At 46.1% G+C, this 22,548-nt stretch overlaps 1 protein-coding gene across 6 annotated transcripts in view; it reads right to left on the reverse strand.

Annotated features, from left to right (window-relative positions):
• The window catches only part of EXOC3L4 (exocyst complex component 3 like 4), a 147,012-nt gene that overhangs the window by 106,178 nt on the left and 18,286 nt on the right, over positions 1-22,548 (reverse strand). The window contains exon 1 of one of the 6 annotated variants that reach the window (XM_073609562.1): positions 4,748-4,899. The exons of 4 other annotated variants lie outside the window; for them this stretch is intronic. The gene's annotated coding sequence lies outside the window, so the exon portion shown is untranslated. Of the gene's footprint in view, positions 1-4,731; positions 4,900-22,548 lie in introns of those variants that run through there. One more of the 6 variants, XM_073609564.1, reaches the window with a different exon arrangement.

The following is a 22,548-nucleotide window of genomic DNA, read 5'->3' on the forward strand; positions in this document are numbered from 1 at the left end:
GATAAAAATGGGTAGCATGATAGAGTTACAGAGTCCACCGTATATCACAGTGGGGTACAAAAATGTTGCAAGGTAACATCTGCATGGCCTATGACCTTTCTGGTCCCTGTCACATAATCTGATGGTACGAATATATAACTAATAGAAACCGCTAGAGCTGTAGTATACAGGTATACGGCAGTTGTTAGCTCAACGCGTTTCACGGCTTGGTGCCGCTCATTAGGAGCAAGCACGTGGTGTATCTGCAAATGAGAGATGAACAACGAAATAAAAAATCTTGTATCAATAGAGGGGAGAAGAATGAAGATGAAGACCCTCCCCCCCCCCCCTTAGATCACTTACAAGTACCATATTTATCGGCGTATAACACACACTTTTCCCCCCTGAAAACCATGGGGAAATCGCGTGTGCGTGTTATACGCCGATTCCTGTTGCCTCGAAGTGGAAGGAGGGGACGAGCGCCACTGGATTACACACAGCCGCCATCTCCTGTGTATCCGGTGCTCAGTCACACACACAGTCCCGCCCCCCTGGCCCGGCATTGGACCACTGTTCTGTCCATCATATGAGCCGGGTGGGACTGTGAGTGACTGAGCGCCGGATACACAGGAGATCACGACTGTGTATAATCCAGCAGCGCTCGTCCCCTCCTTCCACTCCGAGGCAGCAGGAGATCGCACAGTCGATCGCGGGTCTGTGTAATCCAGCACTGACGCTGCTGCAATCATCAGCAAAGGCGAGTCTGCAGATGGATACTAAACAGGCTGCAATGATGGGCATGTTAGAGGCTGCAGAACAGGCACTAAACAGGCTGCAATGATTACACATATTCGTACCAACGTTTGTTCAAAAATCTACTAGTGTATGGCCAGCTTTACAGATCATTTCCATTATAAAACAGCCACAGCTTGAAGACCAAGTTTGCTATACTTGTCGTTAGTAAAGTGTCACTATACCCACATCATAAATGTGGGTTTAGTGGCACGTCCTTGGACCCTATCAATCTTAACAACCTACGCCCTATCTCCTTGCTCCCCTTTTCCTCTAAACTCCTTGAACGCCTGGTTTACAACCAACTGAGTGACCACCTTATTAAAAATTACCTTCTTGGTCCCCTTCAATCTGGATTTCGCCCTCAACACTCTACAGAAACTGCTCTTTTAAAAATCACAAATGGCCTATGTCACGGAACGTCCCACACTCCGCTTGAGTGCTTCCGTCATATACCTCTTCCTCCCAGTCTGTATACAGATATCAGATATTCCAACCTCTCTGAGCAGAAAACAAGGCGACACTTGCTTCACTGCTAACATGGACTGTTTATTATGAATCAAAGTTACAAGACTTTATATGCCGTTGGAACCTCCTCTAACAATACAACTGTAACTTAATTAACATGAGCTAATTATCTAATCCTTTATACAGCCTAGGTGACTGAGACATGACCTTTCGCCCAGACTTGTGGTCACCGAGCTTCACACAGTTAATTAACACAATAGCAGTCGTCCCGTCTCCTACATTGTATAGAGGACAATGTGATCAGCTCATTCAATTAACATAAACACAGGTTGATGACACCAGCATCTCCTCACAGGATGTATCCCAACAGAATGAATCAGTCTTATCAGCAGGGGGCTGCTGGAGGAACCCCCCCTCCCTCTTCAGGGACACAGATCCACAGCAAGGAGTCCCCAACAGAATCAAACAACAAACAATATATACATATATACACGACTGAGTCCGATTAATACAGTTCAAACCGGACCTCCAATTCACCCCACAAAGAGCACCGTTCCATTGAAAATCCAGGGCCCATAATCAAAAGGCAACAGGCTAGCGTTCAGTTCCCTCCAATAGCCTCTGTCTCGGGTGAGTCTGTCACATTTCTCCCCCATCAAAGGTTGACTAACAAGGTCCCAGACCTCCACCTGGTCTGGACATACGTTAGTCAGGCAGAGTGAACTCACATAGTCTTCCCGCATGATCTCCATTCTTGGCTGCAAGGAATAGTTGACCTCAGTAGGTGTGGGGCAGAGGTCATTTACTCTCTGTCTGGCTGCCAGGGCTTCAGCTGGATTGTTTTTAACATTTCTGGGCTCGGTCTGCTGCTGGGCAGAGAGGCCAATCACCCCTGCTTCTTGAAGCTGTAGAGGGACATTAGGTGCTAGGCAGAGGCCAGCGGTGCTCTGCCCTGTTGCCAGCGATTCAGCTGGGAGTAGCAGCTCCACTACACCAGCTTGTCGTCAGAGAGAGGGGCCAACTGCCCCGGCTCCCTGGAACTCCACAGTGGTTGCTGGTGCTGGGAAGAGGTTGGTAGCACTCTGCTCTGTTGTCAGCACTTCTGCTGGGGACTCTGCATCCTCCGCTCCAGCTAACCGTTGGGGCAGGAGGCTGGCTTCCTCCACTCCCAAACTGTGTAGCTGCCATTGGAAAAGGGAGCCAGCTGCTTCCTTTTCTATTCCCTCATCTAGCTGCTGGGACGACATGTCGATGGTACTGTCTCCCAGGTACACGGATCTTTGCTGGGGAGGAAAGCCCGCTTCCTCCACCCTGGCCAACTGTTGGGGAGGGACAACACACACCTCCTCTCCCTTCTCCCCCTGTATCTGCTGCTGGGAAGTGATTGCCATCTTCTCACCCTGAGCCTCCACAATTGCTGCAGGTGTGGGGCAGAGGTCTTGGACCCTCTGTCCGGTTGCCAGCACTTCTGCTGGGGGTTTGCCAGGTGGTTCCTCCTCTACAGAAACGTCTATTAAATCCCCAGTCTCTGGAATTGGTAAAAGTGTGGGGCAGAGGTCTTGGACCCTCTGTTCAGTTACCAGATCTTCAGCTGGAGAAGTTTGTTTTAACTCCATAGATGCTGCTGGCAGAAAATCACATGTCCCTGTCAGTGTTGTGGGAGAAAAGCCGACTACCTCTTCTCTCAAGAAGGCTGAAGCCACTGTTGGTGCTGGGCAGAACACAGTGAACTTTGGCCCTGATAGCAGCTCTTCTGCTGGAGGCTCATCAGGTTGTTCTTCCTCAGCAGAAAAGTCTATCAAATCCCATGTCTCTGCAACTGATGTCCGGGGATAGAGGTTCACCATCTCCTGTCCATGGAACCCAGAAGATGCTATCATTTCTGGGCAGAGGTTAGCAGAGCTCTGCCCTGTTGTCAGCACTTCAGGTTTGGGGACGGCAATCTCCGGATTTTCCACTGCCGATTCTCTGGCATGCTGCTGAACTTGTTCTAGCAGTTTCCTGTATGCCCTTTCCAGATGCTGTTCCTTCCTTAGCAAATGGTCCAGATCAGGTTTGAGCTCTGAGACCCCTGCAAGACCAAGCATAGACTCTCTATAGTCTCTCAGGTCCTCAAGGTCAGGTTCCCCTTCATCGCCAAACATAAAAAGATCTGTAAGGTTCTCCCACAGCAATCCAGGGCCGCCAAAGTCGTATCCCTCCGGAGAGCATTCTGTTGTCTCCCCTAAATATCCCTCCTCTGCGTGCCATTGCAGAGCCCGATAACGATTGTCCAGCTCTATCTCCTGCTGGACCAACCTGTCCAACTCAGTCACCCATTGCTCCTGGGGCTGCTCTCCCAGGAGTGCCATCCGCAATGCCCGTTGGTCACTGGCCCGTTGCTCTTGGGTTGGAAAGCACTTGCCCTGTTTTATACCAGCGAGACGGAGGGCTGCAATCCAGAGCTCCACCCTAATTTGCTGCCTAAGCTCCAGGTATTCATCCTCAGACACAGTCCTGGTGTATGTTGAAAGGATGATCCGCAGCAGCCCCGGGAACTCTGATGCCAGGTCCATATCTCCGCTGGGGTGACTGAAGTCTGCTATGCTGATCTTGGATCCAGTTGGAGGTTTGGATGTCCCAGACTTCAGGAAGCTTTCCCGCTGCTTGCCACCAATGTCACGGAACGTCCCACACTCCGCTTGAGTGCTTCCATCATATACCACTTCCTCCCAGTCTGTATACAGATATCAGATATTCCAACCTCTCTGAGCAGAAAACAAGGCGACACTTGCTTCATTGCTAACATGGACTGTTTATTATGAATCAAAGTTACAAGACTTTATATGCCGTTGGAACCTCCTCTAACAATACAACTGTAACTTAATTAACACGAGCTAATTATCTAATCCTTTATACAGCCTAGGTGACTGAGACATGACCTTTCGCCCAGACTTGTGGTCACCGAGCTTCACACAGTTAATTAACACAATAGCAGTCGTCCCGTCTCCTACATTGTATAGAGGGCAATGTGATCAGCTCATTCAATTAACATAAACACAGGTTGATGACACCAGCATCTCCTCACAGGATGTGTCCCAACAGAATGAATCAGTCTTATCAGCAGGGGGCTGCTGGAGGAACCCCCCCTCCCTCTTCAGGGACACAGATCCACAGCAAGGAGTCCCCAACAGAATCAAACAACAAACAATATATACATATATACACGACTGAGTCTGATTAATACAGTTCAAACCGGACCTCCAATTCACCCCACAAAGAGCACCGTCCCATTGAAAATCCAGGGCCCATAATCAAAAGGCAACAGGCTAGCGTTCAATCCCCTCCAATAGCCTCTGTCTCGGGTGAGTCTGTCACAGCCTACTAACTGCAAAAGCCAACAGACACTATTCTGCACTCCTACTTCTGTACCTTTCTCCTCAAAAAACTTTACTCCCTCGGTCTTCGTGACTGTGGTCTTCAGTGGCTCTCATCCTACTTATCCCAACGCACCTTCAGTGTCACTTACAATTCTACTTCCTCCACTCCTCTTCTCTTCTCCGTCGGGGTTCTGTTCTTGGGCCTCTTATTTTCAATCTGCACCTCTTCCCTGGGTCAGCCTCTCACGGCTTTCAATAACATTTCTACGCTGACGACACACAAATCTATCTCTCCACCCCTCAACTTACTCCATCAGTCTCTTCACGCATCACTAACTTACTAACCGACATATCTGGATGGTGTCACAACACTTCCTCAAACTCAACTTTTTCAAAACCGAGCTTATAATATTTCCTCCCCCACGTGCCTCTTCCTCTTTCTTTATCTGTCAAGTGCAATGGCACAACCATCCACCCATCCCCCCATGTCAGGGTACTAGGTGTTATCCTGGACTCTGAACTCTCCTTTAGGCCCCACATCCAATCACTTTCCAAAGCTTGCCGCCTCAACCTCCGCAACATCTCTCAACTACGTCCCTTTCTAACCAATGAAACCACAAAGCTCCTGATTCACTCCCTGGTTATCTCTCACCTCGACTACTGCAACTCCCTCCTCATTGGCTTACCTTTGAATAGACTATCCACCCTTCAGTCCATCATGAATGCTGCTGCCAGACTCATCCACCTTACAAACCGCTCAGTGTCTGCTACCCCTCTCTGTCAATCCCTCCATTGGCTGCCACTCGCCCAACTAATTAAATTCAAAACACTAACAATAAGTTACAAAGCCATCCACACCTCTGCCCCCAGCTACATCCCTAGCCTAGTCTCAAAATACCAACCTAATCGCCCTCTCCGTTCCTCCCAAGACCTCCTGCTCTCTATCTCCCTCATCGCCTCCTCCCATATCCGTCTCCAGGACTTCTCCCAAGCCTCGCCCATCCTCTGGAGTTCCCTACCCCAATCTGTCAGACTATCTCCAAATGTATCCACTTTTAGGCGATCCCTAAAAACTTTCCTCTTCAGAGAAGCCTATCCTGCCTCCATCTAACAACTGCACTATTTTCTCCATTAGCTCATCCCCCACAGCTATTACCCTTTTGTATAACTTGACCCTCCCTCCTAGACTGTAAGCTCTAACGAGCAGGGCCCTCTGATTCCTCTTGTATTAAATTGTATTGTAATTCTACTGTCTGCCCTAATGTTGTAAAGCGCTGCGTAAACTGTCAGCGCTATATAAATCCTGTATAATAATATTAATAATAATAAGAAGAATAAGAAAAACAACAATCAATAAATGAGGAATTCCATGCTGTTCACATTCACTCAGTCCCTCAGTCCCTATGAGATTCGTTATCTATATTCATTCGCTATTGTCACACAATGGGGTGGGCTCGGAGTGCAGTGCTCTACGCCCCCTGAGCCCACCCTTTTTTGAAGCTTATTAGAGCCTCTGGCTTTAATCACGTGCTTCAAACTCCCCCCCCCCCCCCCACCCCATTGGGATCCATGGTCCTGTATGGAGATCAGGGGGCATGGATAGTGGGGGCGGCGCCCGTGAACCCCTAATGGATGGGCCACCACTGCCCCCTGCTGAGTCAGGGCTGGAGCTCTCCAACCAGTGGGGAACTATGCAGAGCTATAGATCTGACTCAGCAGGAGGCATGTTGGACCTCAGCAGAGAGACCACTGCTTCCACACAGACAACAAGTGTCCCACTCTGCAACAGGCTGCAAGGAGACAGGCGTTTCTACTCAGGCTGTGGCTGCTTTTCAAAGAAAATAAACTATAGGACTTTGTACAACTTTTATTTTGATGCATCTGAAATGTATTTAGCCAATTTAAAACTAAAAATGCAATTAGGCTTTACATTAGATCATGGGTTGCTTTGCACTGACTCTCTGCAGTGCATTGGGATCGGAATTCCTCCATCGATTTCTTCCCTTCAGATGGGATTGCATGTACATTCTGTTGCTTAGATACATGTGTGGGACAAGGCGACCTTTAAACCTGGAGCAGCTGAACGATATGTATTTCCTAATTTGTTCAGTCGCACTTTGTAGGAATGTATAGGTTCAAAGTCTGCAAACTGTTACCTAGAGCTGCAGGATTCTTCTCTGTTTTTACTCTGCAATAAAAAAAAAAATATGTCGGCAAAGCAATGGAGGAGGTAGCAACCACTATCAGACCCATGAGCACTCATCCTTAACCCTACACTGAGAATGCTTATCAAATCCCCTATTACAGCAGTCATTGTACTTAATGCTCACACTGGTGATGGCTACATTAGATAGAACTTTTTTTTTTTTTTTTTTTAATGTTTAAACATGTGTTACACTGCGGTATCCATCTTAATGGTATGTGTTATTAGGAGCTCCAGTCCTAACCAGGAGGTAACCATACCCCAAAGGGGTATAAAACGATTGTATGGGGGTACAGGACTGGAACTTCTCCAAAATAATTAAAACATTTAAACAGGATTCTTTGCATTATTTAACCTGAAAAAGGGGATAAAATGATTTGCCGAGCGGTTATTTTGTGCACTGGTGGGCAGTCATGTAGGAACAGGAAGGGGCCATCTCCAAACTGTTCCCACAAAGTTGGGAGCTTGAAATTGTCCGAAATGTCTTGGTATGCTGACGCCTTAAAGTGATTGTAAAAGATCGTTTTTTTGTTTTTTGAGATTTGGTATTTACAAGTTAAAAACAGTTTTTTTTTTGCTAGAAAATTACTTAGAACCCCCAAATGTTATGCAATTTTTTTTTTCTAACACCCTAGAGAATAAAATGGCGGTCGTTACTTTCTGTCACACCGTATTTGCTCAGCGGTCTTACAAGCGCACTTTTTTTGGGAAAAAATACACTTTTTTTAATTAAAAAATAAGACAACAGTAAAGTTAGCCCAATTTTTTTTATATTGTGAAAGATAATGTTACGCCGAGTAAATTGATACCCAACATGTCACGCTTCAAAATTGAAACAACAGTGGGACTTTAAATGAAGTGTTCATGATGATCAAAAGGTAAACAAATATATGAGTAAAAAAAGTAACAAAGTTTATTTGAATGGTAACAATATCATCCAACACAGGACAAGAGCATGGGTGACAAATTCATAAAAACAGCAACATAACATAATAGTCCTCTAAACATGACAATAATGATATAACATCACAAAGTACATCACAAAGTACAACGAATCCCCGAGCGCCAGGGGCCACAAAAGATAAATGCTGGCTGCCTTGGAGGGACGGGATGAGCGCCGTACATACAGGAGTATATCCTGTTTACACGGCGTCCTGTGTAAAGGGAAGTCCCGTATTCTGCGCTGCCATTGGACAACTGTTCTGTCCAACACAATTCAATTAAAGAGGCCGCCGAGAAAACAGGAGTTTCTCCTGTATGTCTTTTGGCACTCGTCCCGCCCCCTCCCTGTCTCCAAGGCTGCAGGTGCTCATGAATCAGGCTGCACTGACGGCAATGGTGAGTCTGTATTCATGTGAATGTGGGTGCTGCATTCATGGCAATGGAGTGGGTGCTGCATTAATGGCAATACGGTGGGTGCTGCATTAATGACAATGGAGTGGGTGCTGCATTCATGACAATACGGTGGGTGCTGCATTCATGGCAATACGGTGGGTGCTGCATTCATGGCAATGGAGTGGGTGCCGCATTCATGGCAATACGGTGGGTGCCGCATTCATGGCAATACGGTGGGTGCCGCATTCATGGCAATGGCGTGGGTGCTGAATTCATGGCAATGGAGTGGGTGCTGCATTCATGGCACTTGTAAGGCTGCAGATGGGCACTGATTAGGCTGCATTGATGGGCACTGACCCTTATTTTGCTTCACAGTTCTTTATTTAAAATGTAAGATTTCTTCCTGAAACTTCCTTTTCAAAAGTTAAGGTGCGTGTTATAAGCCAATAAATACGGTATATCCAAATAACACACCCAAGCTCATCTCTTCACCACATACAGCCACAAAGGCAAGAGAATTCTTGTTGGGCAGTGTATTAGTGCTCGAACGAACACACTTAGACCAAATTTTAATGGTTTAAAGAATGTCAGGCAAAATGGTCGGCCCTCAAGCATGTTCACTTCATCAGATTTGGTCCTCTTTGAAAAAAGTTTGGACACCCCTGCCCCAGGAGAAGCGCTCTCCCGAGGAGGTTACCTTGCGGGCGTGTTCCTGAGTCCATCATTTGCGTCCACAGACACAAATGCCAGACTCGGCCCCGCCCCCCCGGCGTCCGCGTCATTGGATTTGATGGACAGCTGTGGGAGCCAATGGCTGCGCTGCTATCAATCTAGCCAATCAGGACACGAGACTAGAGCTGGTGTGCTCGTCCCCGGCGTGAGAAAAAGAGGGTTCAGGTAAATAAAACGGGGGCACTGGGGGGCTGCTGCACTGCAAGAGGTTTTTCACCTCAATGCATAGAATGCATTGAGGTGAAAAACCACAAAGGTTTATAACCCCTTTAAGAGTTCCCTTCACTGATACTAAGGGGCCAAACCCAACCCCTGAAAAACAACCCCCACACCATAATCCCCCCTCCACCAAATGATTTGGACCTGTGCACAAAGCAAGGTCCGTAAAGACATGGATGAGCAAGTCTGGGTTGAGTCCTGACCTCAACCCGATAGAACACCTTTGGGATGAATTGAGTGGAGACTTCGAGCCAGGCCTTCTCATCCAACATCAGTGCCTGACCTCACAAATGTGCTTCTGGAAGAATGGTCAAACATTTGCATAGACACACTCCTAAACCTTGTGGACACCCTTCTCCGAAGAGTTGAAGCTGTTATAGCTGCAAAGGGTGGGCCAACTCACTATTGAATCCTACGGACTAAGACTGGGATGCCATTAAAGTTCACGTGCGTGTAAAGGCAGGCGTACCAATACTTTTGGTAATATAGTGTATGTAATTTCTTTTCTGCCAGCAGTCTGTAAGCTGCACATGTGACTATTTGGAGCCCAAAAAAAGCCCAGTTTAAACTGAATGGGTCAAACCATCCATGTGCACCAGCCCTTAGGCCCCTTACACATGGAATGGGCCTAATCAGCGGGGAATCTGTCCGTTGATCCCTGCTGAACAGGCAGATGGCTTGTTCTGCAGAGCGCAGACAGATGCAGCCCGCTCTCCTCTATGGGCGGTCGTATGTAAACGGATCGCCTGTCCGTTTACATCGAAAGGCCATTCGATCCGCTAGACGAATGGGGAATGGATCCCCCTCTGTCTGTTTTTAGCAGATAGGACACGTCTGTTGACACCTGCCACTCCATAGAGGAGATTGGAGAATCTGATCGGGTCCACCTCAAAAAACTGACAGGTGGACCCGATCGGTCCGCCCATGTGAAAGGGCCCTTAGGCAAGAAAGCACCACACAGAGACTTGTCTACATACTATATACTGTAGCTATAGTAATAATGTTACATTGCATCTGTGTATCATAGCTACCAACCGTCCCTGATTCCGAGGGACTGTCCCGGATTTGGAACAAAGTCCCTCCGTCCCCTTTTCCTCCTCATTTGTCCCTCAGTTTGGTCTGATCTATATAGTTGTATATAAAATGCACTTTTTATCTATCAAAAAGTGTTTCCCAGTGCTAAACCTTTCATCTGATTTCTAAATTGCTGCATTTGTAAACTTCAAAAGCCAATATAAAGGAATAGTAGTGGTTAAAAAAAAAAAAAAAAAAAAAAGCACTTTAACTAAACTTTTTTGTATAATTCTCCTTTAAGGGGGTGTGGCAAGGGGTGTGTCCTATGCCTACTTAGTTTTGCTAAAAGGTGTCCCTCGTTCCCATCTCAGAAAGTTGAGGGGTCTGTATGCATATTTGCACACTGTACATTGCACCCTCTGGTTGAATGTGTTCTCTTGAGGTTCCTAATTCTAATAATCTGTATTACCCTGCCAGGTCAAAAGCCCACTAAGATTAATTTTTAGCACCCAAAATTACAACATAATCCCTTTAATATCCATTAAGCGTAAAAGAGAAAAAAAAAAGTTTTGCGTTAATACGGAACAAATACCTCTAGGCTTAAAATTATGTGAGTCACGAAATGGAAAAAAATATATACAAAGCTGTAAAAATTCAATGCTTTTAAAAGCTTTACTACGTTGTACTTCATCATTTTAATGATGCCTCTAAAAAGATTGTTGTAACTCTCAGATGTGTGCGGAGGTGCCAAAGACATGTACTGTACGATGTATTAACCACTTAAGGACCTGGCCTATTTTTCAAACTTGTTGTTTACAAGTTAAAATCATTTTTTTATTTGCTAGAAAATTACTAAGAACCCCAAACATTATATCTTTTTTTTTCAGACACCCTAGAGAATAAAATGGTGGTTGTTGCAATACTTTGTCACACCGTATTTGCACAGAGGTCTTACAAAAGCAATTTTTTGGGCAAAAATACACTTTTTTAAAAATTAGAAAACAGTAAAGTTAGCCCATTTTTTTTTTATATTGTGTAATATTATGCTAAGTAAATTGATACCCAACATGTCACGCTTCAAAACTGCGCCCGCTCGTGGAATGGCGACAAACTTTGACACCTAAAAATCTCCATAGGCGATGTTTAAAAATTTCTACATGTTACCAGTTTTGAGTTACAGAATTATTGCTCTCACTCTATAGATCGTGGCGATACCCCACATGTGTGGTTTGAACACCGTTTACATATGCGGGCGCGACTTACATATGCTTTCGGGACGGGGCACACACATTTTATATATATATGAATCTCCACTGATCTGTCAGGGCATCTATTCCGAAGGCCTGGCTACAACGGCCCCGAGTGTAATAATTCTCTCTTTTTTCTTTTTTTTTTTTAAATTGCAGGGGAAAGCGAATAGATCTACCTCAGGATTGACTCCCAGTGACAGAAACTGCTTGAATGTCTGTACACGAAGAGACCATTCATTGTTGTCTGAGTGCGTGACAGGAAGTCCGCCTGGATGTTCTAGACACCGGGAATAAAGACTGCTGAAATGTTGGTCAGATATTTCTGGGCCCAAGACATTATGGGCTAGACTTCTTGGAGCAGGCTGGAGCTCTGAGTACCTCCTTGTCCTTTCCTGTAGGAGTCCACTGTGGAGTTGTCCATTCTCAATAATACTGACTCCCCATCCAGGAGAAGGACTGAAGGGCGCACCAGGCTGCCCGAGGGTCCAGGACATTTGAGCCCCGATTGTAAAGACGGGCATCCCACTTGACTTGTGCAAGTTCCGCCCTACAGAGGGCCCCCAACCAGCACTGCTGGCATAGGCTGTGACACAGGAGACAGGAGGGATGGAGTGGCAATTGATCAAATTTTGTGTCGAAGCCACCAGAACAGGCTGTTCCTCATCAATGATGTTATATGAATGGACTGACGTCCCCTGAATTTCATTGTTGAAGAGACCCTGACTGAAAAGGGTGTACCCTCCATAGGGCCCACTCAACCAAGGGGGTCGTAGAGACCATTGTGCCGATAATTTTCAAGCACTGTGAGGCCTTCAGGCATGCGGAGCTTGGAGCCAGAGAAATTCTCCCACGGATGACTGTAAACTTCTCCACTGGAAGAGAGATGGTGTTCTCCATCATGTTGAACTGAGCCCCTAAGAATATCGAGCGCTGGACTGGTTCTAGCTGGCTTTTCTCTTGGTTTAGGAGCCGCCTGAATTCTATCAATGTGTAGATAACTTGCTCCTTGTGGACAAGCAGTTGCTTCTTTGTCTAGGGACAGCACCAAGAAAATGCCTAGGTAGTGCTACAACCATATACTTTTTGTTCAGATGAGGGCCACCAAAGCCCGAAGGACTTTCGAGAATACTTGGAGTGAGATTGTCAGCAGGTGAACTGCAGATGTTCTTGGCCGGCATGAAACCGAAGGTATATGCGGAAATCCTCAGCACAGGGACATGGAAATAAGCAACCTTTAAGTCTATTGAGATTAACCAATTTCCTGGTTCTGTAGCTTGCTGAATGGTAGCCAGAGTCTACATTTTGGATTGATAAGTCAGGTCTATCACTGGACACCAAGAACCAATCTTTTCCTGAACTAGGAAGAGAGGTGAGTATACCCCACGGAACTCCTCGCCGTTCGGGATGGGCACCGCCGCTCCCTGTATTTTCAGCGAATGCATGTAGGACAGCAACACTTGCTTATCTCTTCTAGCCGTGGTAGCAGGGTAGAGAGGAATTTGGGGAAGGAGTGTTGATGAAGGACCGTGTGTGACCTGATTAGACCGTCTTGATGGTCCATGAGCCCTTTTCCGACACGCACGGGCAGGCCTAATCTCAAAATGACTTAGCCTGCTCTTTGCGGGCTTTCGGAAGTGCGCCTGCCCTCTGCTTCAATTACTCCTAAAGTCCCGGCTGGGCCTGTAAGAGTGTGGATCTCATGAACGTCTAATGCTGCGTCGTCTGGGCTGGAGTCTCTTCCAACCAAACAGATGCCTATCCTGGATCAGCGAGCCAAGGACGTAACCATAAGGCCTGCTCAGCCGTGAGCAAGGACAGCATAGCCTGAGCCAACATGCGGATAAGGCCGATCGAAGCCCCCCCAGGAAGGCCGTTGCCGGCCTCAGTTCTTGGACTGCTGAGCCTATGGCCAGCTCTTCCTAAACACCTCTTAATACAGAGTCCACGTTTTCTGTCCAAGCTTCCATCGTGATGAAAGCTTGGACAAGGCTGCTAGGGCCAGGATGGGTTTGCAAGCCATACCGGCTAACCTGTAATTTTAAGACCTTGATCTAATCTCCTCTCGAGCCTGTCCTTAAAGGATACGGCATCTTCTAGGGGATAGGTGGCATGTTTAGCCAGACCCAGCAATGCTGCGCTCACGAGGGGAGCATTTTTACAGATGTTTCACCTCCTCTGCTTTGAAGGGATAAAGTCTAGAGGTTCTATCTGACATAGAAGTTTTCTTGTCCATTTTGCTCCATTCTTCATCAATAATATCTTTCAATTCCACCAGGAGCGGAAAGTTAGAGCGTTCCTTCCCCAGGTGATTTTCCTTTGCTTACCCGGCGGAGTGGAAGGCTCTTCCCACTTCAGGGCCTCATTGACTGCTTTGACTAGTGGGGAAACCAGAGAGAAGTCAAATCCTCCGATTAATTTATCTTCTTACAAATCACTGACCGAAGAACCTGGGGAGGCATCATGGGGCTGGAATGGGCCTGGATCTTCCTGGGCCTCGTCAGCCAGGGAGTCAGATAAGGTAGTGGACTGGCTGTATCCCAATCCTTTAGGGATTGTTGAACCACATGCTTGACAAGAGACTCCATCTGTTTTGTGTCTCTTTATCTCCAACTGCCCGGGCAAAACATGGGTCACATGGTGACTTGCCCTCCGGGACTCGTGTCCCACATCCCCAGCAGGCTCAGCAACCAGAGCGGCTGTCATGGCGGTGTGTGCGGTGACTGGAGGAGGAATGGGAATATCTCCTCTGTTTAAAGGAGGAATGGAAACATCTCCTTGTTGGAGGAGGAATGGGAACATCTCCTCTGTTGGAGGAGGAATGTGAACGTCTCCTCTGTTTAAAGGAGGAATGGAAACATCTCGTTGTTGGAGGAGGAATGGGAACATCTCCTCGGCTATTGCATACTGTTGTGGCCTGGCGAGGTCTCTGTCGTTCTGGACCACGACCTGAGAATCCAACCTGAAAGGACTGAAAAAGAAAAAGGAATTGGGGGGGTGGGGGTCAAGATATGACATCAAAAGTGCCAACACTTGCGACTGTACTTCAACCCCTCCCCTCACCTGCACATACCTTGTGCGTAAGGGCTGGCCACATGAAGGCGGTGACTTGTCCATGACCTCTGGACCAAAACGTCACTAAACAGATGGTCTGCAAAGGCCTGATAATGCCAAATGAACCGGAGCCATCAAGGAACAGAAAAAAGATCTTATCTGCCTCTCTCTTTTTTTTTTTTTTTTTTACAACAGCATTCCCATTTTTCATGTAATGTGGGATAACGTTTACATATATAGAAATACATAAAACATTAACCTTCAATATTTTTAAACATCAAAGATCTTAATGCATTTTAATTCAGAGCAAAAAGGCACCAGGCATTAAAAACTTACCAAGGCAGACCAGGGCTGGGAAAAGCTGCTGTCTCTGCTCGCTGAGCTAGAAGCCGCTTTTTAAATCCCCGCCGTGACATCACCGCCCCCACCTCACGCCTGCGCTGTGGGAAAGGCAGCCTAAGGGCGCCTGCGTGGCCACCGATCCGCGCGAGCCAAGCCTCGCTCTCACAGAGGCCTCCGCGCATGCCCAAACTACGGCGTTTTTTCGATCCAGAAGCGCCGTGGCGAGCTGGAAGCCAAAAGCGCTCCAGCCGCCATGAGGGGAATTGGGGATACAGATAGCCGGATTGTAACAGACAAAACGAATAAACACAGAGGCGACTGCCATGGAAGGTAGATAAAGAAGAAGGTCGCAGACCTTGCCAGCCGTTGATGCGTCGGTCCTTCAGGCATACAGAGGCAGCCTCCCCTCCACTGCTGGGGTATGTAGTGCCTGAAAAAGCTACTCGCCCGCCCGTGGCTGGGTCCTGAGCTGCACCTCGTAAATGGAATGCCAAATCTTGAAACCATCCGACCGGACACGAACAGTGTGTGTAGGTCCCTTGGAGGAGGACAAAAAAGGAACACAGTCTATACAGGTGAGCTCAATCTTATAGGGTAGGGGGTTCTATAGCATTGGAGAGGAGGCGGGGTTAACCCACACGTAGGCTGCCATGGAATCTGTCAGGAAAGTGTAATTACTGGATTTTCAACAGTATAGACACTTGTGTTTAATGTTTTGCATAGCGGTCACCAATATGGGGGTGACACAAGGTGCTTTGGGGTGGGGGGCTCTGCCAAAGCACCCCCCCCCCCCCATGATGAGGACATGTTGCCTGATATGGTTCAGATAGGCACTCGCTTGTTCTTTCCACTTTCCTGGCCTGCTAGGCTGCATGCTCGGATAAGGGCCTGGTATGGATTGGGGGGAAACTCCGTGCTTTTTTTTTTTCCAGATTTTTTTTATTGCCGGCATTCTTTTGTTTACATTTCAGCTGTCAGGTGTGCGCACAGGGTGTGCCGAGTGTGCCTGACAATCTATTAATCACGATCTACCCATCAATGGTGGGCAGGCAACGGGTAGACTGTGAATCTTCCCTGCAGGAAAAAAAAAATATTGTAAAAAAATAATAAAAAACTACTGACACCATCCACTGGCCTACTGACACCAATCTCTGCTCTACTGACTGACACCATCCAATGCCCTACTAATACCGTCTACATACGCACATGGGGTGCACACCACACACATACATACCAACTTTTTGAGATGGGAATGAGGGACACCTATCAGCAAAAGTATGCAGGCATAGGACACACCCCCTGCCACGCCCCCTTAAAGGAGAATTGTACAAAAAAAACAAGATTGGGTAAACACGCAAGTGCTATTTTTACCACTACTATTCCTTTATATTGGCTTCTGGAATTTACAAATGCAGCAATTTAGAAATCAGATGAAAGGTTTAGCACTGGGAAATAGTTTTTGATATATAAAAAGTGCATTTTATACACAGCTATATGGATCAGACCAAAATGAGAGACAAATGAGGAGGAAAGAGGGACAGAGGGACATTGCTCCAAATGAGGGACAGTTGGGAGCTATGCATGCAGTTTCACGCACACAAAAATGCTGCGTTTCCCAAAGCATGGGGGTGCCATTAAGAAATAATGGCACCCCCATGTGTCTACTAAAGAGCAGAATGTTTTGCCTGCAGGTCGGGAACATTCGTGATTATACACGTTTCCTACCCACATGTATGTGAATCTAGGCTAAATGTAAAAAAAAAACTCTGCATTGACTCAATTAAAGAATATGCACAACCAGCATTTCATATTCCTGAGATGTGTCTGCTGTACCATGTACTTGTATGAGAAAGTCTCCTCTTCTCTTTGTATTGCTTCCTTTGTGTGAATTCCCTGGTGTTCCTGCCAGTCCCTCTGCTTTTCTTTTTTAAAAAACTGACCACACTAGTCATGAGAGCACATTTGGTCAGTTCTCAAGCTGTGCTGGGAACTCAGCCTTCTCTCCTCCAATGATCAGACCAGACTTGTCCTGGCACCCTAACCCACTGCACACCTATTTACTGTGAAGACCAGTGTCCTGCTGTTTCTTCCCCCCCAGTACGCTGAGCTCCTTTCAGAGCTGAGAACAGAGAGTATGTGATCACTTATAAAAAGGGAAAGATTTTTTTTTCTCTTTACACAAATGTTTTGCCTTTCATTTATATTTTAAACTGAATGGGTTGTTTTACAAGGTGATCGTTTACAATCACTTTAATGTATGCCCAAAGTGTATGTACAACCAAAACTTTACTTTTTAGGGTTGGATAGAGTAGAGAAGGGTTCAGATAGCTTTTAGGTTTTTATTGCTGTCTGTGTCCCCTTTGGGAGGTTTCTCCCTCTCTATTTGTCCTGGTGATCATTGTCACTGGTAAAGAAAGTTGCCATAGAAGAATAAAAGAGAAATTTTTTAATGAGACACTTGTTCCGGTGACAACGAAGAGAGATATCCCCTTTTACTTCCCGCTGTGTCTCAGACAGGAAGTGAAGAGAAATATCCCTGATGGGACAACAAGAGGAAAGAAGATCCTTCTTCTAATCCCTTCAATGCCCCAACGGTAAAAGAGAAAAAAAAAACTTTACTGTAAAATAAGTATTGAACACATCACCATTTTTCTCAGTAAATATATTTCTAAAGGTGCTATTGACATGAAATTTTCACCACACGTCGGTAACAATCCATGCAATCCATACATACAAAGACACCAAAACAAAAACGTTCAGAAATGAAGATCTTTGTAATAAAATAGAAATACAGAGGGAAAAAGTATTAAACACGCTAACTGAAATTTACTGTCAGCTCCATAAATATTGGGACATGGACACAATTCTAATCTTTTGGGCTCTATACACCACCACAATGGATTTGAAATGAAACAAACAAGACGTGCTTTAACTTTCTTTCAGACATCAGTGTCAGTGGGATAGTGCCCCCCCCCCCCCCCAGGGAAGAACAGCCCTTCAAATCATTGGCATCAGTGAAATAGTGGGCCCCAGGGAAGAATACCTCTGAATCATTTATGTCAGTGAACTAGGTCCCAGGGAAGGATGCACCCAAATCATTGGTGTCAATGGAATAGTGGGCCCCAGGGAAGAATACCTCTAAATCATTGGTGTCAATGGAATAGTGGGCCCCAGGGAAGAATACCTCTAAATCATTGGTGTCAATGGAATAGTGGGCCCCAGGGAAGAATACCTCTAAATCATTGGTGTCAATGGAATAGTGGGCCCCAGGGAAGAATACCTCTAAATCATTGGTGTCAATGGAATAGTAGGCCCCAGGGAAGAATACCTCCAAATCATTGGTGTCAATGGAATAGTGGGCCCCAGGGAAGAATACCTCTAAATCATTGGTGTCAATGGAATAGTGGGCCCCAGAAAAGAATGCACCCAAATCATTGGCATCAGTGGAATAGTAAGCCCCAGGGAAGAATGGCTCCCTAATCATTGGCATCAGTGGAATAGTGGGCCCCAGGGAAGAATACCTCTGAATCATTTATGTCAGTGAACTAGTAGGCCCCAGGGAAGGATGCACCCAAATCATTGGCGTCAGTGGAATAGTGGGCCCCAGGGAAGAATAACTCTAAATCATTGGTGTCAATGGAATAGTGGGCCCCAGGGAAGAATGCACCCAAATTATTGGCGTCAGTGGAATAGTGGGCCCCAGGGAAGAATAACTCTAAATCATTGGTGTCAATGGAATAGTGGGCCCCAGGGAAGAATGCACCCAAATCATTGGTGTCAGTGAAATAGTAGGCCCCAGGGAAGAACATACCCTAATCACTGGCATCAGTGGAATAGTGGGCCCCAGGGAAGAATGCACCCAAATCATTGGTATCAGTGAAATAGTAGGCCCCAGGGAAGAACGCACCCTAATCACTGGCATCAGTGGAATAGTTGGCCCCAGGGAAGGATGCACCCAAATCATTGATGTTGGTGGAATAGTAGGCCCCAGGGAAGAATGCATCAAAAATATTGGTGTCAGGGAATAGTGGGCCCCAGGGAAGAATGCATCAAAATCATTGGTGTCAGTGGCGGTATGTACCTTAGGACAGGAGCCAGTGTGGAGGTCTGCGACAATCCACAAATTCCAAGTACATGTGATAATGATGTCATTTTTAATATAGGATTAAGTGTCCCCTGATTCCCAGAAGGTCGAACATTGAAATGCTCTCCTGTATGAGCCTGTCTAGGTGGTGTAGCAGTAACGTGACAACCGGATATTCAGGTTTTCCTAGGTTACTGAAGACTGCACCTATAGAATTTCCAGTTAGCAGTAAATCCTAGCGACACCATGCCCACTCCAATTCAACCATCACAGTCACATCCTTTCACTTGTAGTTTTTCTTCCAATTCAACCACCACAGTCACATCTCTTCACTCCCAGTTCCTTCAAAGTACATAGTTTACCTATATCATCTGTCTTATTCCACCTATTTAGTTTCCATTCCATTGTTTTGTTAGTCCCTCCCTAGTTGCCTCTCGGGACCCCCCCTTTTTGGTGACTCCTTGTGCCCTGTGCCTGCCAGGATGTTTGGGTAAGCAGCTTAGCTCAATATTATATATATTGGAACCTCGGATTACGAGCATAATCCGTTCCAGGAGAATGCTCATAATCCAAAGTACTCGCATATCAAAGCGAGTTTTCCCATTGAAGTCAATGGAAACTAAAATAGTTTGTTCCGCGTTGACTTCAATGGGATGCAATACCGCATGCGGCCAGAGGCCAGAGGCAGGGGGAGCGGAAACGGCCGAAAAGGCCCGAGGACACTTCGGCTGACCTCGGAAAGACTTCCTACCCGAGATTTGCCGAGGTCAGCCGAAGTGTCCTTGGGCCTTTCCGTGCATTTCCGAACGGCGCCGATCGGCTGCGATTGGCGATGTTTCGGCTGCTCGCCCCCCCACCTCAGGACAAAAGCAGTACTGCACATCGCTTTGGCCTGAATCGTGCTCGTTTTGCGAGACAACACTCGCAAACCGAGTTATGATTTTTAAAAGTACAGTGCTCGTATTGTGAAACGCTTGTTAACCGCGTTACTCACAATCCGAGGTTCCACTGTATATATCTCAGTAAAACCTTTGATGCTTGTAATCCAACGCACTCTTATATCAAAGCAAATTTCCCCATAAGAAATAATGGAAACTCAAATGATTCCTTCCACAACTATTTATTCATAAGCCCTTCGGTTTATAGTCCATATAAAAAGATTATAGCAATGTGATTTGGTTGTGTAACCATAAAATGTCCATCCACAATTGGCAGCCTCCACAAGGAGATTAGAAGCAAAATCCAGCAGGAGCTACAGAGTATAAAAGAGAAGAGAGGTGCCTCTAAGTGTAGCAATATGGTTACATTTAATGAAGGTGCAAAATTTAGCAACTCACATGGTTGATGATTAAAAGAGGCACATCTAAGTATGTAGGCATCCGGGGTAAAGCTGTCCGTATAAACCGTCCTCCGCACCGCCGGCTCTCACCGCTGTCAGTCTGCCATCGTGATTGGGAAGACTACCCTGCAGTAGAGTGATCTGAAAGCGAGGCACGCAGCGCTCATGGAGCGCAGTGTGGAAGGGATGACGTTGATGGTGATGAGGAGGAGGGCGGTCTATGTGGACAGCTTTACCCCGGATGCCTGCATACTTAAATGTGCCTGTTTTAATCATCAACCATGTGTGTTGCTAAATGTTGTATCTTCTCTAAATGACATGACGCTACTTGTATATCAAGACATCGCTTGTACATCAAGTCAAACTTTATTAAAAAATTTAGCTTGTCTTGCAAAACGCTCTCAAACTAAGTTACTCTCAAACCAAGGTTTTACTGTATATTGTTCAATTGACATTTTTTTTAAATGTTGTTACTATATATTTCTTTAGTCAATTATATTGTCACTGATCATTTGTTAATCAAATTACAGATATACTCCTGATGAAGCGGCATTAGCCCGCAAAACTAGTTGAGATGTAATCCGTGATCAACTATCCCACTGTGATCTTCCCCGCTTAGGGATCATTATCTTGGTGATACACATGGATTGTTACCATGCTCCTAACCTGTAACTGATTATTTGTTATGTGTTATTAATTTTGTATTAATAAACTTTTGTATTATCTTTTATATATTTGTTTGCATATTTGAAGTTACTTCTGCTTTACCGTACAGAGATAGTCCAAATGCCCCACTTCTTTGGGGAGGCTTGGTTGGGGACCAAGCTCCAGATCCCCTTATACCAACAATAGGGCACTATTCCTACCACTGACCCCAACAATAGGCCACTAATTCCTACCACTGACCCCAACAATAGGCCACTAATTCCTACCACTGACCCCAACAATAGGGCACTATTCCTAACACTGACCCCAACAATAGGCCACTTATTCCTACCACTGACCCCTACAATAGGCCACTATTCCTAACACTGACCCCAACAATAGGGCACTATTCCTACCACTGACCCCAACAATAGGGCACTATTCCTACCACTGACCCCAACAATAGGCCATTAATTCCTACCACTGACCCCAACAATAGGCCACTATTCCTAACACTGACCCCAACAATAGGGCACTATTCCTACTACTGACACCAACAATGGGGCATTAGTCCTACCACTTACCCCAAAAATGGGGTACTATTCCTACCACTGACCCCAACAATGGGGCACTATTCTTCCAACTGACCCCAACTGCAGGGTTCTATCCCTCCCAATGATAAGGCGCCATTTCTTCCCCTAATACCTATAAAGGGGCAATATTCCTCAAGCTAATACCAATGAAGGGGCATTTTTTACTCTCATTGACACTAGGGGATTTTGCACTTAGTTTGGCCCCCTCAAAGTCTGAAGGACAGTAAACTGGCCCTTTGTTCAGAAAGTTTAGAGAACACTAGCTTAGAACATAACAAACTTCTAGAACGCTTAGTCTACAACCGTCTTAGCTCCTACCTCAGTGAAAATAACCTTCTTGACCCCTTACAGTCTGGCTTTCGCTCACAGCACACCACAGAAACTGCCTTACTAAAACTCACTAACGATTTACTGCTACAACCAACAGCCAGTACTCCATACTCCTACTACTTGACCTCTCTGCAGCCTTTGGTACTGTTGACCACCCGCTCCTTCTCAATAAACTACATTCCCTTGGCCTCCCGGATTCTGCTCTATCCTGGTTCTCTGCCTATTTTTCAAAGCGCTCCTTCAGTGTCACCTACAACTCTGTCTCCTCCTCTCCATAGCCCCTTTCTGTGGGGGTCCCCCAAGGCTCTGTTCTTGGACCCCTTCTCTAGCTACACCTCCTCCCTTGGTCACTTGATAACTGCCCACGGCTTCCAATACCACTTATACGCTGATGACACCCAAATCTATCTGTCTACTCCTCACCTCACTCCTTCAGTCTCCTCTCGCATTACTAACTTACATACTGACATATCAGCATGGATGTCGCACCACTTCCTTCAACTAAATCTCTCTAAAACTGAGTTATTAATATTCTCCCCCGCCCGTGCCCCCCTCTACGACTTTTCCATCAAAATCAACAATGCAACCATCAGTCCCTCCCCTCACGCCAGGGTACTAGGTGTAATCCTAGACTCTGACTTGTCATTTCAGCCCCAAATCTAATCGTTGTCAAAAGTTTGTAGAATTCACCTCCGTAACATCTCTAAAATTCACCCCTTTTTAACAAATGAAACCACCAAGCTCCTCATTCACTCCCTTGTTATCTCTCGCCTTGACTATTGCAATTCCCTTCTCATTGGCCTACCTCTCCAT

This window comes from Aquarana catesbeiana, linkage group LG13 (genome assembly GCF_042186555.1).
Source record: "Aquarana catesbeiana isolate 2022-GZ linkage group LG13, ASM4218655v1, whole genome shotgun sequence".
NCBI lineage: Eukaryota > Metazoa > Chordata > Amphibia > Anura > Ranidae > Aquarana > Aquarana catesbeiana.